The sequence below is a fragment of the Phocoena sinus genome, chromosome 17 (assembly GCF_008692025.1).
Source record: "Phocoena sinus isolate mPhoSin1 chromosome 17, mPhoSin1.pri, whole genome shotgun sequence".
Classification (NCBI taxonomy): domain Eukaryota; kingdom Metazoa; phylum Chordata; class Mammalia; order Artiodactyla; family Phocoenidae; genus Phocoena; species Phocoena sinus.
This window is the reverse complement of record NC_045779.1, coordinates 19,517,494-19,523,493: the sequence shown is the minus strand read 5'-3', so window position 1 is coordinate 19,523,493 and position 6,000 is coordinate 19,517,494.

Here is a 6,000-nt window from a genome sequence, read left to right as displayed (position 1 = left end):
CTGTCAATGTAGATCGTTGGCTGTTCCAAATGATAGTACTAAACTGTTTCTGATCTGGCATCCTGCTGCAGCTTGGAGCCAATCTGCCCCAGGGGCCGGGCGGGGCTGGGCAGGTGGACAGACACACAGATCCTCGGACCAGGGACTGCAGCACCACCTCCTTCCTCTCCTGATCCTTTTTTTTTTTTTTTTTTTTTGCGGTATGCGGGCCTCTCACTGCTGTGGCTTCTCCCGTTGCGGAGCACAGGCTCCGGACGCGCAGGCTCAGCGGCCATGTCTCACGGGCCTAGCCGCTCCGCGGCATGTGGAATCTTCCCGGACTGGGGCACGAACCCGTGTCCTCTGCATCGGCAGGCGGACTCTCAACCACTGCGCCACCAGGGAAGCCCCCCGATCCATTTTTGACCAGAATGAAAAAGAATGCATTCATTAGATCAGTAGCCACGTACCTCATACCTGTAGCCATGTTAATCCACTGCAATTAAGGCTACTACTCTACTTGGTTGAAATTTGTGGCAGTCTACTCTTATTCTCCAGGATTTCTCTGTCTTTTTAGAATCCATTTTGATGAATTAAATTGAGATATAACAGAGACTACTATTCTTGCATTCTATAGGTTTTTAAGGGATAATAATATTTGTTTCCTCCCCCTCTCCCACACCAGCTTCAAATATGATATTCTTTTAGTTACTGACGTTTTCTGGAGAGTGGGAACACTTTTCTAGGCTTCCTCTTGGCATTCACCACTAAGATAGTTTTTATCCAGCAGGACAAGGAACAGATGGTTGGATTCCGACAAAGTATGTCCAACCCACTGAGGTACTAGAGAAATGATTATCAGATTGACTTTTGGACTCAGCAAAATCACTGTATCAGTTAAGATTCAATCATAGAAACAGAAACACAAGAAGTTATATACAATTATGAACTTATTTTAAGACTTTGATATTACATAGTTTTAGGGCTGGTTTAATACTCTACACAAAATTGCTGCTTCTGTAAATAGTTCTGTGGCCTGAAGTCAACAAGGTATTAGTTGGAAAGGAAATATGGACATAATGGGTAAAAGCAAGGACAGACTGGAGTGTGTGAAGATGAGTTGGAATCCACAAGGGCACATCAGAACTCTTACTGATGACTCTTTGCCTCTAAGAATCCAACTGCAATCAAGTGAATGACGTGCCTGAGGATCTCGTGTCGTTTCTCAAGGAGCTAACCTTGCTCATGGCCTGGGAGTCAGAGAAACAATGGCAGCAAAATTAGCCAGAACTGAGGGAAGTGAAAATGACTACTTCCCCACACAAACAAGAGCAGCCAGCAATTAAGTGACAGATGTATGAGCTGCAAATGCACCTGGTACCTTGTACTAATCTTCTGAGCATAGAAGGACATGGCTGCTCCTTCACTTATGCTTTCCCAATTCACACAAACAAATTTTCTCTTGTGGCCTGAACTAACCCAGAAATTCAGGGAAAGGAATTTTTGTAACATAATTTCAGTTAGTTATTTTGAAACAAATCCACCACACTCATTGTGGGCTGATCCTAGGCCATGACTCTGTTTATTATCTAGCTTCCTTATGCTACCATTCTAACAGGGGTCCATGAAGATGCTTCAGGTTTCCAGGTATCAGTGTCAAGCAAGAACCTCTTGCAACAATTCCAAAATGCTATTTATTTTCCTTCCTCCAGGGAATGTTTATCTGAGTAAATGGCCATAGGTCTGTTTGGAAAAGGACTGGGGGAATCCTTAAAATATATACCTGCTATAGAGATATAGGGCCTGTCTGTCCTGGAGGCCCTTTTTCAGTCAATGAATTCTGGGTTAGAAAATAGACCTAAGTTTGGGAACTTGGCAAGATACTGCAATTTTAAAAATTTGTTTGGCAACCCTCAGCTCATCATCCTTGTTTCTTCCTTCCTTCCTCCTTCATTCTATCTCATTTTTCTCCTCCTTCTTTCCTTCCTTTCTTCTTTCTTTCCTTCCCTCCCTCCCTCCCTCCCTCCTTCTCACCCTGCCTTCCTCTGTTCCTTCATTCTTTCTTTATGGTTGCATAGATTGAAAAATACCCTTTTTGGCTATTTATCTTGTTACCGCTATGGTCTCTTTGGGTCTAGTCACCATCTCCATAGCTCTTTGCAGATCAAGCCCCTTTAGGTACTACTGTAAACTTGGTGCTCATTAAAATGCTAGTGCTTGTCTGCATCACCACTCAGCCTCCATGATTTTAGGGTTCTTGCCAGGAGGCTAAACTCTGTATCCTAGTAGGTTGTTTCCATATTAATATAATCTCCCTTATTCAGCTTTTTGTTATGTCCCTCCTGGATCCTACTCCTTGGAATCCAGTTCTAACAGAACCAACTTCCTAACTGCATATCTCATTATGTTGGAGATATAATTCCCCCTTATTCTCTCAGCAAGTCTAGCACTTCCAAGACCTGGCAATGTTGTGACTTAACCCTCAATATTGGTTTAGTCAACAGGAGAGGAGGAGGGGATATGTCCTGAGGGGCATATGTCTTGTCTGGAGAAAAGGCCTTTGCTTGTCCTCAAGCAGTGAGTTCTCCTTACCAGAAAGAGTCTTACTCTTTTTTTTTTGCGGTACGTGGGCCTCTCACTGTTGTGGCCTCTCCCATTGCGGAGCCCAGGCTCCGAACGTGCAGGCTCAGCGGCCATGGCTCACAGGCCCAGCCGCTCCGCGGCATGTGGGATCTTCCTGGACCGGAGCACGAACCTGTGTCCCCTGCATCGGCAGGCGGACTCTCAACCACTGCACCACCAGGGAAGCCCTAGATTCTTACCCTTAACAGCAAGAGTAAGGCATTTCTGCAAAGAGTTCCAGAGTATCTGGGAATTCAAAATTTTCTATAGAAGTTCCTATCTCAATTTCAAGGTCCCATTTTTCCCAATCAGGGCCCTTACCCTGGTGTAGCTGACTTGCCTCGTTTGAGAATTTAACCTCTCTGGGAACTCTGCTTACACTTTTGACTAAATCGTGGGCATGGCTTAAACCTTCTCTGTCTGCCCGACTATTATAGTACTCTGAAGTTAAGATTTCTCCATCCCTTCTGTGACTGAATGCAACTCCTCTCACTTGGAAATTGCTGTGGCCCTGACCCTCCTTCATTGATCAACATTTCTGCCTCAAGGGAAATCAGATGAATCTCACTAGGAGCCCTCTATACTGGGTCACTGCCATAGCCCCTTATGTTCTTTGATTTGACCTTCATTAACTACATGCTCTTCCTTGGTCTCAGCCTCTAGTGTTAAATCATTGAAGATTCTGAGGTCTCTATTTGTGGAATTTCACATTACTTTCCCAGAAGCACCGTTGTGCCTGTGCTTAATCATAGACTGGTCTACATTTCCTTTACTCTGATGTCATCACCCCATATTTTTCAGGAAAAAATTTTTTTTTAAGTTTCAGTACCTGTATAGATTTTTCTTATTTTTGAGAAGTGTTTCTCTGGGCAATTCAGTGGGATTGGAGGGAAAGAAGAGACATAAGTTAAAAAAATCATCTCAAATAATCAAGCTGAAATGGATGTCATATCACACTCAAACATGGGGTTATGATAAACTTCACTATTAATATATTTGATGTGTTTTCTTTTTTCTAAGTCACATTCATTCTGTGAACTGGAGCTAGGACTATTCTTACTTCTGCTATAAGATTAGGGTATATATCTTCTATTCTCCACAGAGATATAAAAATTACCTGTTTCACATTTTAAACGATGGTTTGAAAATTATTTAAATCGTGACTACTAAGTAAAAATATTGATTTTTTTTAAGAAATCGGGAGAATGTGGTGAGGATGAAGTGTCTGTATACAAAGAGACTCTAAAAATGAAAAAGAAAATATGATTAAAAAAACATGTGCTTTCAAATCTTGGGGGAAAATATCAGCGAAAATAGCTGCAATAATTGAATAAAGTTACTAAAGAGCAGTACATGCAGAGCAGGGGAGTGATGGGATGGAGGACGGCAGGATTTCAATTTACACCTTAAGTATAATTTGTGTTTTAAATGACGTATACATGTTACCCTGATAAGAGTGAAAATAAAATAAAACCTAGTAGAATTCTATAAAAATAAAATCACTGGTCTTAATAATATAAGAAATGGTACAAAGAAGCTTTAAATGTGAACGAAGGATACCAGAAATTAAAACATTTAGGTTAAAAGTTTACATGCCAGGGCTTCCCTGGTGGTGCAGTGGTTGAGAGTCCGCCTGCCGATACGGGGGACGCGGGTTCGTGCCCCGGTCCGGGAAGATCCCACATGCCGCGGAGCGGCTGGGCCCGTGAGCCATGGCCGCCGAGCCTGCACGTCTGGAGCCTGGGCTCCGCAACGGGAGAGGCCACAACAGTGAGAGGTCCGCGTACCGAAATAAAAAAATAAAAAATTTACATGCCAAATTTATGTACAGTGTTTAAGTCAGCCTAGGGCATCTGTTTTAATTATTGGGACAAAACTTTCAAGCAAAACTACATAATTAAAGTGCAAATATGAGGCTCTTCCTTCAATCAGTGTCCCACTCTACAATTATTTGAAGATGTGCTAATTAATTTCGCTCTGGCCTCTAAAGACCAGTATTTTGCACACTCTATGTAAATTTAAGTGACAATATAAAAGACACTATCAGTATCTCTAAAATTATGAAATCATTTTTGAACACTAAGGAAGGACCACATTTTAGGTTTTTTTTTTTTTCTCAATTTTTATTTAGAAAGTTCAGTGAAACAATATGGTATCACAGTTTAGAAATATTTTAATCTCACTATAATTTAACATTAAAAAAACTAGTAATTTTTGATTTTCAACAATGAAATTTATAAAAATAATTTTACATTTATAAAATGAATCATTATTTCACAATAAATTATTCTTTTTTATTACCTGAAAAAAAGTTTGTGCTATATAAAAGCAATAACTTTGCTTATCGACATTTTGAAGATATGCTGAAAACTTCAGTTCCCCTTTGTCCAGCATTTTTGGCAGTTAAGTATACAAAAATATTATATTACACATTCCCTGACCATAGTATTTAAAACAAATTTTTTAGCAATAATTTCTAAAACATGGCTGTTTAGTAAATACATGCAGATAAGTTAGAAGATTCACTAAAAATGAATTATATGTTTTACATTCTAAAGATTTTTTTAGTGTCTTCTGAGAGAACAACACAAAAAATTAAACAGAAAACTACAAAATATATTTCCATTTATAAAAATCAAAAGCATTCTTATTCATGAAATAGAGATACTAGCGTAATTTTTTTTTAAAATGAGTTAACTCTTTTTTCTGTCCTCACTCTCTCTCAAAGATATATTTTTCAGTTTCCAGGTACCAGCTCTGCAAGGAATTTTATTGATTCTATTAAATCAATGATAGCTTCTAAGTAATCATTTTTCCTTTTTAAGAGTTAATAAGTTAGTTACAGTTAACACAAGCTTTTTATTTGCAGGGTAAGTGGGGGGCTATGAAATCATAATCATAGAAATTTTGAAAGGTTCTGTAAAAATCATTTAATTCAGTCTCTTGCAGCTTGGAGAACCCTTTTTATGTCATTAATAATTACTAAATCAGTTTTCCCCTGCTTCAGCAAATGAAGTGTGTGTGTGTGTGTGTGTGTGTGTGTGTGTGTGTGTGTGTGAATGAGAAAGAGAGAGGGAGGCGTCACTGTTTCTTGAGGCAGCCTGTCAATTGTTTTAAATGAGCTCCAGATTTAGATAATATCAAATTGTCAAATAGTTTTGGGCTCCAATGAACTACATTCCTCAGTCCACTGGATTTTTTGAAAATGTGCTGAGCCACTGATTTAAATTTGTCTTTGCTTTCATCATAACCTACCTGTTATATATTTTAGATTCGTTAAAAGTACAAAAGTGGTTTCTTATTCATGTTGCAACAAATTTACACTCATTTACATGTAAATATGTGTCAACAGGTAACACAATGGATAATATTCAATCATCGCTCAATTGTATATATTTA